The sequence below is a fragment of the Ochotona princeps genome, chromosome 21, assembly GCF_030435755.1.
Source record: "Ochotona princeps isolate mOchPri1 chromosome 21, mOchPri1.hap1, whole genome shotgun sequence".
NCBI lineage: Eukaryota > Metazoa > Chordata > Mammalia > Lagomorpha > Ochotonidae > Ochotona > Ochotona princeps.
This window is the reverse complement of record NC_080852.1, coordinates 28,429,595-28,441,917: the sequence shown is the minus strand read 5'-3', so window position 1 is coordinate 28,441,917 and position 12,323 is coordinate 28,429,595. Positions and strand designations below refer to the sequence as shown.

The 12,323-nt window shown below is 50.3% G+C and overlaps 1 long non-coding RNA gene across 1 annotated transcript in view; it reads right to left on the bottom strand.

Moving 5' to 3' along the window:
• Positions 1-788: 788 nt before the first annotated feature.
• The window catches only part of LOC131482870 (uncharacterized), a 28,182-nt gene continuing 16,647 nt past the window's right edge, over positions 789-12,323 (bottom strand). Inside the window, exons 5-6 of the long non-coding RNA XR_009247359.1 lie at positions 1,010-1,136; positions 789-895 (exon numbers count right to left, since the gene is read on the bottom strand). This is a non-coding gene — a long non-coding RNA (uncharacterized LOC131482870). The remainder of the gene's footprint in view (positions 896-1,009; positions 1,137-12,323) is intronic.

The window sequence follows — 12,323 nt, the reverse complement described above, 5'->3', positions numbered from 1 at the left end:
AGACTTGGTTCCACAGGGCCACACCCAGCGCTGTAGGCACGCTGGAAATGAGTGTGAAATAAAGGACAAAGGGAAAGCAAGACAATAATGGGACCAGCCCCTCTGGGGCACACCCTGTTTCAGGCTATTGCTACTTGAGGGCAGAAGGGATCAGCTTGCTCATGCATATAAGGGACCTTTACAAAATTATTTCTTTGAAAGGCAGAGAGAGGGGGTGGGGGACAGAGAGATCTTATATCTGCGGGTTCGCTTCCCAAATGGTTGAAACAGCAAGAGTTCGACGAGGCGAAGCCAGGAGCCAGACACTCCAGCAGGGTCTCCCGTGTGGGTAGCAGGGGTACTAGCACTTGGACAAAGCAGCATAGATTCAAGCTGGAGGTCTGCGAGGGAAGCCTGTGCTGAAAGGGTCTGTGCACCACCACGCTTGCCCAGGACAGGAGACAAAACCCACAGAGTCCCCCATGGCTCCCCGAGGTTGCCTGACCCATATCTTGTAATCTCTATTCTCTGCCCAGGACTGGAGAACATGGATGGGCACACATGGTCCTCGTCCTACCTTGTTCAGTCAGGGTGCTGTTTCTGAAGCCCCGACGGGCTGAGCCTGGGACTACATCCTGACCTTGAACCCCACAGGACTGCCATCACCCTGGACAGTGCTGCCCCTTCATTGATTCCTCTCAAATTGCCCCATAGAATGTTGTCAGCTGCTTTCTGCTGGGACACTAAGAGACGACATACAGCATAGGGAAGGAAAAAAAAAGGCCCAGAGTACATGTTCAAGGAAGTCTTCCCGGAAGAGGAGGGAGGGGCTAGACTGGACCTCCAAGACAGGAAGCCACATCTCTGGGTGCGTGGTCGGGAGGGACACTCAGCAAAGGCAGTCTGGAAGACAAATCTGTGGGAGCAGAGAAGTCAGGCAGGTTGTGAACTGCAACCTGGGGTCAAGGGTGTCATGGTGCCTGATTTATAAACCTTAAATGCCAAGAGCTTGAACTTATCTGATGCTCACTACTCTAGACCCAGTCTGGGGAGCTTGCCTGGTTCCTGATTTGTCCCACGGTCATCTCTGGGCTCTTCCCAGGTCTTCTGAACTTGGGTGGCCCAGAGGAGCCTCAGCCCAGTTACAGCCAGAGCTTCTGGTGAAAGATGCAACAGAAACCAGCAAATCTCATGGGACTTTTGCCAGGGCTCCAGGAGCTCCCTGGGCTGGCTTCCTGTCCCTCCTGGAGGCCCAGCTGTGGAGGCCTTTAAGGAGTGAACAATCAGAAGTTTCTCTCTTCTCTCTCTCTCTCTGCCTTTCAAGTAAATGGAGAAAAAAATAAGAACTTTAAAAGAAAATCCAGGTTTGGGAAAAAAAAAACAGGGTTGTCTTGAGTCACATGGAGAATGGATCTCTCTCTCAGTTCTCAGATGTCTTTTCATAAAACCAACACCCAACCACACACCTTGGAAGAAGCACTCTACAACACTACAAGCCCTGTGGACACTCCCCCAAGCCCTACCCAAACAGTCCTGCTGCCCATTTTGCTGGAATACCAAGTGCTTCAGCAGGGTGTTGGCTGCAAGTAAGAGCAATTCCAAAGGACCAAGGCATCATCGTGGTCATCCTTAGAGTAGGAACTTGGGAGAACCAGCCAGTGGAGTTTTGGTGTAGTACCTTTAGATCCTAGACAGAGTGTGACCCTGAACCCACCTCGAGCTTTTTGCCTCAGTTTCCATGCTGGGTTGAAATGAGTGTGCTCAAAGATGGGCTGGCTACCCTGACATGTAGGCATTGGAGAATGTTTACTGTGGGAGGAAGACCAAAGCAGACAAGCAGAAACCACACTCTGAACAGATATTTAGCATTTCATCCCAGATAAGACACAGGTGTTTTGATTCCTATCACAACTCCTCATGCTCTAGGGTGGCTGGCAAGAACAAAACAACTACTGTTGGCTCTTGGTCTTGGGGAGAAGTGGAAGATCACACCGAAATCAGTAGAAGATATCAACTATGTGTGCTCTTCTGAGGTTGGTTCCCTTGCTGAGGCAAATCATAGTCATGGGAAGATGAGTCTAGGAAGGGGATTGGCAAACTTTTTCTTACAGGATAGGTAGTAAATATTTTAGACTCTCAACCTAGATTGTCTTTGTGACAATTATTCAATGTTGCAGTTGTAGCAAGAAAGTAGCCAATGAATGGGTAATGACTGTGCCCCAGTAAAGTCAGCTGCAAAAAATGGGTTCCTGGAGGCTGGCGCTGTGGTAACACCAATGGAATATTGCTGGTGTTGTGGTCCAAGGCAGCTAGTTCAGGGTCACAGCTTGAAAGTCTCACCTCATCCATCTATGTGGTGCTTTCTGCCCACCTGTGAAACTCATCTACTGAGAGGGGCAGTCTTGTGTTGTTGTACAACCACTTCCCTCTCAAGTCCCCATAAAGGCTCAGGACAGGGAGGGGCTCTTTCTTGGTCACATGCTTCCATCATTCTTACATTCCAACTCTTGGCCTCCCTCCAGTACCTGCTTGCTCTCTGGTTTCCATGGACAGACTCCAAGGACAGGTGGCCTCTAAGCATGGCCCCTGTGTGTCTGTATTCCTCACCCTCTGTTCACTGCTTGGGTGAGTCAGTGAAGATGCAAATGCTAAGGTGTTTTGTATTTCTAACTTGTGTAGTATTGGGAGTTCCAGGAGAGATGAGGCCTAGCAGTAATGGAATATGGACAGAGAAGCCAGAAGAAGGTGAATGTTTGCAGCTTTGTAAGTGTGCCCAGGTTATTTGCTCCATGTCTCTTAGGATAACTTAACTTGTTGTGGAAGCTGGGACGTAGGTTTTCAGTTTAATGGATGGGTTTTGTGGTAATGACCATTTGTTCCTCTCAGGGTTTTGATTCAGACTAGGTTGCTACGCGGACTTGTCATTTGCTTATTTCTAATGGGCCCTGTTATCACGAAGCTTGGTTAACAAGGACTCCTCAATGCATTTCAGACTTGTCTGCCATGATCTCTCACACCCACATACTCTCATTGGTAGGCCAATTTGCTAATGTTTCATTTTATCAGAAACTATCCCTCCACCTGATTAATACATGTCTAACTCTCCATCTTCTCTCGTGTCAAAACACAAATCCATGTGAAATTTTGCTTTTATAAAATCACATTATGCCTGTGCATGCAAAACTCTGATTTCTTTTTGGTACACAGTTTTTTCTTTTTTCCTACCAACCTCCTGATCCCTCCCCCCTGGGCCTCCCCAGGTTTCCCAAGTGACTCATGTTGTCTAACACATTCATACCCACACGGAGAAGCGGCTTGGGGCCATGTTGAAGAGTTATGTGTTAATGTGTCATTATCTCCGACTTTTGGAGTTGTTTTTTTTTTTTAACTTGGTGGAAATTCTTCTTCCAAAGAGGCTGTGTTTCTAATTCTGTCTTTCTCCACATCGTCAGGCACACAGTTTGAATGGCTGTACTTCACTGTTAGATATCAGACTCAACACTTCCCAAGGTTTTTGCTCTCAAACACCCTTAGACCTCAGTCACTAGTACTGTCATTCTGGTGACAGAGTCCGAGGAGCGGAAATGAGGAGTCACAAGCTGCATGTTTCAGGTGGTAAAACTCTGCCAGAACATTTTTTTGAAAGAATTATACAACTGTCTAGTCTTCCACAGGCCATGTATCAGGGGACCTCTCTCTCCACCCTCCACCGGCTCACTAAGCTGATGTTTGTTGCAGGGAATTCGACGCAGAACACGGCAGCAAACTCGTTTCTTGTCTCCCACGAAAGAAGAATTTTCATGCAAACAACTCTAGTTTGCAAAGCAAGATTTATCTAAGAGAGTGCGAGTTCTCCTGCCATAGCGACAGGAGGGGGCTCCAAGGAAGGACAAACCAAGGAAATGGTGGAAATGGTGTCTTTTATGCATCATCTCAGGGAGGGGGTTCACATGAGTCACCCAAGGGACAGAAAGAAAAAAACAACTCATTCGCCATAGGCAGCAACGTCCATCACCTCATCCAGAGCTGAAGGCCATCAGAAGGCTGGGACTGGTGGCTTCCTCTCCCGCTCCCATCAGCGGAGATCTTAGCCACCATCTTCTGAGGGGGGATATGGGAATGTTAAGAAACGAGGAAAAGCATGATTTTACATTTTAAAAGGTAACTTTGCCAGGGACCAGAGACTCTGACTGCTCATCATCCCATCTGATGGGATTCCCACTCTTCCAAATGTAGCTCATACCGTGGGTGGCAGGGCCCTCAAGTTCTGTGCAGTTTCTATGATTGAGAATGTTTCTAGGCCTGCCAGCCATTGCCATCTGTTTCCTGTGAACTGTCTGTCCATCAAGGATGAGGAAGAGGACATTTCATGGCTACGGAAGAGGTGAACAAATGCTCGACAAATTTTACCTACAACTCCACGGCCACACATTTGAAAACCCTCAACGGAAAGTTTAAGAAGCCAAAATTCATCCAAGAAGAAATGGAAGATATGAATAGAGCAACTGACCCAGAAAACTTGCAAAGGAAAATGAGTATTTTTGGAAAGATGTTACGACTAGATATGCTCACAGCTAAAAATCTGCCTACACTTTAAAAAATGGGTAATTTTATGATATTCAAGTTATTCCAGCTCATAAAAAGATAGAAACCTTCCCAGGCCACTTTGGGAAGGCAGTGCATTGTAAAGGTGGCGTGCACAGAAGGCAAGAAGGCACTGCGCTGCAGCAGGCTGAGGCACTGCTCCCGAGTCGCCATCCACAGCAGAAGGCTTAGGACTGGACTTCCGGCTCGGACCCGACTTCCTGCTAAGGTGCACCCCAGGAAGTCAGCAGATGGCCTAAGTACTTGATCTTTGCTACCCATGTGGAAGCCCAAACGGAGTTCCGGCTCGGCACCAGCTGTTAGAGAAAATTAGGAGGATGAATCAAATTTTCTCTCTGCCTCTTTCTCCTTTCAAATAAATAAGCCTTTCAAAAAGTGACACATTCATGTTATGCACTCACAAGTGTGGGAAAAAAAAATCTCCAACATACCACCAGGCAACTACATATCAATTTCACTTAAAAACTTAAAAAAAAATCCATATGTGGGGGCCAGCACAATAGCTCAACTGGCTAATCTACCTTGCATTGTCAGCATCCCATATGGGCACTGGTTCGTGTCCCAGCTGCTCCACTTCCCATCCAGCTCCCTGCTTGTGGCCTGGGAAACCATTAAAGGATGGTCCAAAGCCTTGGGACCCTGTATCTGTGTGGGAGACCCAGAGGAGTCTCCTGGCTCCTGGCTCCTGACTTTGGATCAGCTCAGCTCTGGCCATTGTGGCCATTTGGGGAGTAAATCAGCAGATGGAATGTCTTTCTTTCTGTAAATCCACCTTTCTGATAAAAATAAATCTTAAAAAAAAACATGACATTATGTTGTTTCATGAAATGCAGTAACATCTCAGAATGAGAATATACCAAGTTCAAGGCATGGATATTATCCAAACACTTGTGCCCAAGTGTCTAAGGAAAATAATAATCAACCTTCTGGAACACACAAGAATCAGCAGCTTTTCCTTACATCGGAAATAGCTGAGCTGGGTGTAAGGAGTGCCTCGAACAGCACCCTGAGGCTGACCCCACAGCTCTGCACCCACAGCCCCCTTGAATGCCTTAAATGCTGGCTTACCCAGCACTACCGTAAATCTTCTAGATCTCAGCCCCCTTGAGGCCCACTAGCCTAAGTAAGCTTAGTGGCCTGCGGGTTCAAACCCAGTGCTCCACCAATCCCCTGAGGCTTTTATCCACCTACAGCTGCACCTGCCAATCCCTGACCTGGCACCCCCATACCCACCTCGAGGCTGTAAGGGCACCTCTTCCCTTTGTGCTCACCCTCTCTTCTCTGCTTTTCTATCTGCTCCTGCTTTCTTCCTGCACCATGCTGCCTCCCCCACTGATATAAAGGCCTCCTGGAGTGACTTATTGCATCTGGCTTTTGGTTTTGTGGCAATAAAAGTTAACACTGGGGAATCCAGAAGCTGTGCAAGAAACACAAGTGTCTTTGATGACATAAGCCCTTCAACTTTGTGTGTGTGTGTGTGTGTGTGTGTAGAACCAAACCAAAAAGCAGGGGCAACACAGAAAATATTGGTTGGAGAGGGGAAAAAAAAAGTAACTTGCTACGAAGATGACAAAGAAAGTATTTATATCCCCAGAATGCAGAATTCTTATGAATTTGCAGGTAAAAAAGCCCACAGAAAGGCCCTGAAAGTCACACCTTGCTGACATAAGGACCCAGCTCTCAGACCACAGCGAGGTTTCCCCTCAGCTTGGAGCAAGTTTTGCTAGATCAGCGGTCCAACCACACCTCTGTTCTCAGCACACCTTACAACATCGTCGCAGGTGGGGGAAAGCACACATACTTCCTTCCAACCCCAGCGCCACCCAGAATTACTGACTGGCTCTGGCCCCATGCCTCCACTGGCTGCCTTCCTTGTGGAGGAAGAAGGCATTCTAGTGGTCCTTCCCTCTCTTGGGCCGCTGGCACTGTGTAGGGGTAGGGATTGGGGTACTATGCCATGAATTCCGGCTCAGCCACTTGGAGCCCAGAAACCCACCCCACCTACTGCAGAGGGGTCCCTGCTCCTCGCCCTGGATGCCCTCAGCCTTGTTCACTCCAAACTCTGCCAGGCTCCTCCTGCACAGATTGCTGGATTGGGGTTACAGACCCGAGTGGGTGTCTGGGCTCTCACCACCAGACCTCAGCCACCAGGCTGAGCTGTTCGGAGGACAGGACACCTCCTTGGGCCTACCCAGGACCCTCCACATGGCAGCTTCTCCTCCAGAGGTGTTTTCTGCTATCCAGCCATCTCCCCCACCCCCGGCCCAGCCCTGGGCCCGTTTCCTTCCATTGTCTGTGACCTACATGTGGTTAACCTGAATACTGCCTCGTGCCCTGTAACTCAATACTCCAGCGGTCCGGGGGTCAGGTGTGCCTCCTGGAGTACAGCAGCATAGAGGCGATGTGCCAAGAGGGGCCAGCCAGCTGTGGCCGTGGGCACATCCACAGTGTAGGCAGAGGGGTTGATGAGGCAGGGGCAGTGGGTGGTCTTGCAGTGCAATTGATGCAGCAGGTAGCTCCCACTCAGCCCAGAAGAGAGGGGGCTTAGGTGTCAGTGGGGGTGGGAATGAGGCGCAAAGACGAGTCACACCCAGGCTATTCAAGCCCGGCGCCTCCTGTGCCTGGGGAATTCCCTGGAAACTCAAGCTTACAGGTTATTAGTTTCGCCGAATCCAAGGGAAAGTGAGGGAGGGCTCGGGACATGGGGCATTTCCACCCAGGAATGGAAACTGAGGCAGCCTAGATGGGTCCCAAAGCCAAGGCACGTCAGGCCCTGGAACAGCCAATAATCCCCAACTGTGAATGTCCAGACTCTGAAAGCTTGGGGTGCCTTGTGAGGTTTCTGAGCGCACCCAGCAAGCATTTAGGAACGGTGTCTACAACTCCAGTCTGGCGTGAAGCACTGTGGGGTGCACAGCGATGCCTGGTCTCTCCCCACCTCCGGCCATGAAAGTGTGAAACGACAGTGCCGCCCAGTTTGAAGTGGGGCCTCCTTACTCAAAGCGAGATCTGCAGACTGACAGCCTCCACATCACCTGGGAGCTTATCAGAAGGGCCCCACCGCAGACCCACTGAATCAGTAGCTGTATGTATTGTGAAAATCCCCAGAAGCAGCCTGAGAAATGTGGATAGGGCAAGAAGGGCCAAGGAGGTGGGGGACTGCCTGGAGGCGGTGTTGCTGTGGAAAACCTCCCTGGAACAAAACACAAAAGGTTCCCCCTGACCTACATAAAGGAGCATTTTCTTTCAAAATTGCCTTTGAAGTGCAAGTCTATATTTGTTCCAGGGTCCAGAGGCTCCCAGCTGCTATAACAAGCAGCCCCCGGACAGACAAGCGAGAATCAGCAGCCTGTTCATCCCAGCGGTGGCAACTCAGGCTGTTGACATGTTGGCTGGGAGCACTAGCCCAGCCTTGCAGACTGATGTGGGACTCTTCAGGGAGGAGTCTCAGAGATGGGTGCTTTCCAAACTGGTTTCACCATAGTTTCAGAACATCTCGTGTCTAACACTCGCACAGGACAGATGTCATGCTTCCCAACACCTTCTCAAAGGAGCCCTCGGAGCACGTTGCTCTCCTTAAATCCAATGCTGAGGATAGCCATGTGCCACTAGGGGTGAGTGTTAGAGGGTGAAGGGTCCAGGGCACCTTGACCTTAGCTACAGAAAAAATGGAGGTTCCCCCTTGACATAGGCTGCTGGGAAGCTCAGAGCCAAAACGTTGCTCCTGGCCTCCTCCATACCCACATTTTAGACAGATTTTCCCTGCTTTGCCAACTCTTCATCAGCTCCCCTAGTCCAAGACACATTATCTGGCTCACAGGGTGACCTGGGTACTTGTAGGCACACCAGGACAAGGTGCCAAGTGGCTAGCACCAGCCCTAGCCAGAACAACACGGGGGATATGGATGGATGGATCATTCTAGTGTGTTCCAGCTGACATCCTCCCTACACACACACACACACACACACGACACCTATGAGCAACAGGGCCCCAGCTGCAGAAGCCAAGCTGGGCATGGCTCTGCAATCCCACAACACCCCAGCTGCTGCATCTGGCTCTGTGCCGTTCCAGAACAGAGCTGTCAGTGCTGCGGTGGCCATATGCGCCCCAGTGGGGGCTGGACTGCTTCAACCAGAGTAGGGAAGGACAATGTCCCAGGAAGCCACAGCCGACTTCTGCTAGGGTTCTTGCACCACGGCCTCCTCTAGCTACCAGGACAGTTGAAACTGATCATGTTGGATGAGACAAGAAGAGACATGGGATTTGGGTGGTCAGCTAGAATGGCCTGCTCCCACCAGAAAGGCTACCCCAAAACTGGGCTGCATGCAAGGTGCAGGAAACTGGCAGCAGGAGACCAGGACTAAGGGACTGGGGTCAGTCATTTAAAGGGCTGCATTGGTAGCTGTGTGACACAGTTACGCTGGGGAACTAAAGAGTTCCATCCCTGCCCAGTTCTGGCAATACTGCTGGCACTCCAGCAGTCACCTTTTTGGACAATTACATCAGCTAGAAGAAGTCAAGTTGCCCAAAGTCATGTCCCTTTCAGGTTGTGGCTGAACCACCCCAGCACAGCGCCTCCCAGGAGCCATTGAGACTGCAGGATTCTGCAGGGCAGCCCAGCTCCTCCCAGTCCTAGGGCATCCTCTCCCGCTCCCCTTGCCAACACTCTGCAGAGTCTGCCCCCAGTGCCCAACCCCTTCTTCCTTTCTGTATAGCAAATTTAGAGTCATCTGCCAAGGGCTGGGTGGGTGTTGTGTGTTGGTGGCACCCGTGCTGGGTGGATAGATAGAGGTGGATGGATCCATAATGAGTGTCAGTCCCCAGCCTCAAAAGACTCATAGCTTGGGCAACAGCGCTGGTGGCATGTGGCTAAGAGATCACAGTGCAGTGGCTGCCTAAACGAGAAGGACCTTAGCAGAACTGGTGGCACTCCATGGGCAAGGAATGTTTTGTGTGGACTCTGAAGAGTCACCAGGCGAAGGAGCAGTCAGGGCAGGATGTGCGTGGGCAGAAGGTCTGGGGTGTGAGCCATGGCTAGGAGGCGGCAACAGATCTGGGCAGCTGGAAGGAGAAGTGAAATTGAACTTGTGTGAAGAACGTGAGCTTCCAAGCTTCGCAGCCCTGACTGGCAGGGGGACACTGACCGAGTTGCTTGCTCCTCTCCTAGCTATGGCTTCCCCCTTCACAAAGAACTGAAGAGTTGACTCTGTAAGCCACAGCATAGATACTTGGAAGGGCACAAGGCTTGCTTGAAATCCTGAGCAATGAAGAGGAGGTTGCTTCAGAAGCCAGCCAGTGGTTTCCAAAGTGAGGTTTCCTGAGTAGTGGTAACATACCAGTGAGAAGCTAGTAGGAATGTAAATTCTTGGGCCTTGCACTAGAGCCGTTGCTTCAAATTCTGAGAGTGGCACATAGCAACACATTCTAACCAGCCCTCCAGGGGAAACTGAGGCATGAGAAAACTTGAAAAGCATGGACTTCAGCCAACAGGTATTTGCTTTCAAGAATACTTGGTCTCCTCCCGCCCTCCTCCTCCTCCTCTTCCCTCCATGGCTACAGAGGAGCACTTCCTGTTCTCTACTTCCTCAAGATGAGAGTTTGTCACAGAGAAAACAGAGCTTAATTCCTACTCCATGCAGCCTGGGAGCAGCTCTTTGGCAAGAATCAGGTGCCCACCTCTGGCCTGGGCAACACGGCTATGGGCTGAGGCTCAGCACCCTTCTGCAAATCAAGTGCATGGAAGCCAGGGTTGATTCTACAAAGTCCCATACATTCTTCGTGCCAAGTACTTGGGAAAGAGGTCAGGTTGAGAACAGAGAACCTAGGAGTCGCTAGCTTAGAGCAGAGGCCCACAGAGCCTGGGATTCTCAGTGCATGAGCCCTCCCCGCCACATCCCCAATGGCCCAGAGCAGCTGAGTCTGTTGGCAGCCATGCTGGGCTACACCAGTACACCAGGAACTCCTGGGGGGGCCTTGGCTATCTAGTTTTTATCAAGGACAAAGTCAAGAGCTACTCAATGGCTAAATCCCAACAAGCGCCGCCATCTCATATGGGCGCCGGTTCATGTCCTAGCTGCTCCACTTTTGATTCAGCTCTCTGCTATGGGCTGGGAAAGCAGCAAAGGATGATTCAGAGTCCTTGGGACCCTGCACCCAGATGGGAGACTCAGAAGAAGCTCCTGGCCTCAGAGCAGCTGTTGCAGCCCTCTGGGGAGTGAACTAGCAGGTGGAAGGTCTGTCTCTCCTTTTCTCTGAAAATCTGCCTTTCCAATAATTTTTTTAGATTTATAAAAATGTCTTCTTTAATTAAGGCTTTTAACTTGGAAGACTTCTCAAACGGAAGTTTCCAATATAGCACAAAATTTAAAAAAAAATTACAAGTCCCCATACGTACAACACTTAGAAGAAAAAGAAAACGACAAAAAAGCGAAACCCAAAGCAGCAAGGTCACAGGATCCTGGTGACACCCTGGGTTTTCCTCCCAGAGGCTCGCTCCATCTGCCCAGCATATTCTGTGGGCCACAGGACACACAGCGGTTTGCGGGATCACACGCGACTATGGCCATGGCCCATAGAACACTCCCCTGGTTGGTGAGGCAAAGGGGCAGCTAGTAGCACATTGCAACAGTGTATTGAACATCCTTTAAATACCCAAGGGAGGCAATGTGATGGTATCACAGAGGTGTTAGGAAGTAAGGGCAGCTGTGTGCAGTCCAGGGCTGACAAGTGGCTTAGCTTCCTTTGTCTGGTTTCTTTGGTAGCAGCCTCCGAATAGCAAGATGTGGGGCTGTGGGCTGTGGATCATGTAGCGGGCTCATCCTAACTGTTGCACCCATCAGATGGGTTTTAGGGACCAGCTTGACTATGTCCTCAGGCAGCATGACATACCGGTACTCAAACTCCTGGTTGTTATATTTGTCTGAATAATAAATAAATAAATCAGCCCTGCACGGCCAACCTCTTGATAACTCTTGGCAGCACAGCTTCAACAAAAACAAATCTTAAAACAGTCAAGAGTTACTGCCAGAGAGGACGCAGGGACAGCTCAGAAGGCCTGTCAGCTTAGAGAAGCCCTGCCTTGCCCTGACCCTGATCGTCATTGGCTGCACTACTCTAGGGTCAGAATGAAACAGGTCAGAGAGACCTGGGCAGGGACGATGTCCAGGGTGGGGACTTCTTTTCTGGAAGGCACAGTGTGTACAGGAAGTGATAACCTGAGACCACACTGGCTCTTAGAGCTGCCAGCTGTTAGAGGAACTTAAGCCCTGCTGGGTAATAAACCATAATCATTGTGCCATTCCTTGGCAGTGCCAAGACTGAAGCTCAGGCCTCCTAACTTCAGGCTACTGTAGTTTCTTTTAATGACAGTCTTCTAGATCAAAGAGAAAAATGACCAAGAAAGCGGATTAAAATACAGTCCTAGGAGCGCTGCAAGAAAGATCTGGAGGGCCCGGTGCTGTGGCCTAGCGGCTAAAGTCCTCGCCTTGAAAGCCCCAGGATCCCATATGGGCGCCAGTCCTAATCCCGGCAGCTCCACTTCCCATCCAGCTCCCTGCTTGTGGCCTGGGAAAGCAGCAGAGGACGGCCCAATGCTTTGGGACCCTGCACCTGCGTGGGAGACCCGGAAGAGGTTCCTGGTTCCTGGCTTCAGATCGGCGCACAGCGCCGGCCGTTGCGGCTCACTTGGGGAGTGAATCATCGGACGGAAGATCTTCCTCTCTGTATATCTGACTTTGTA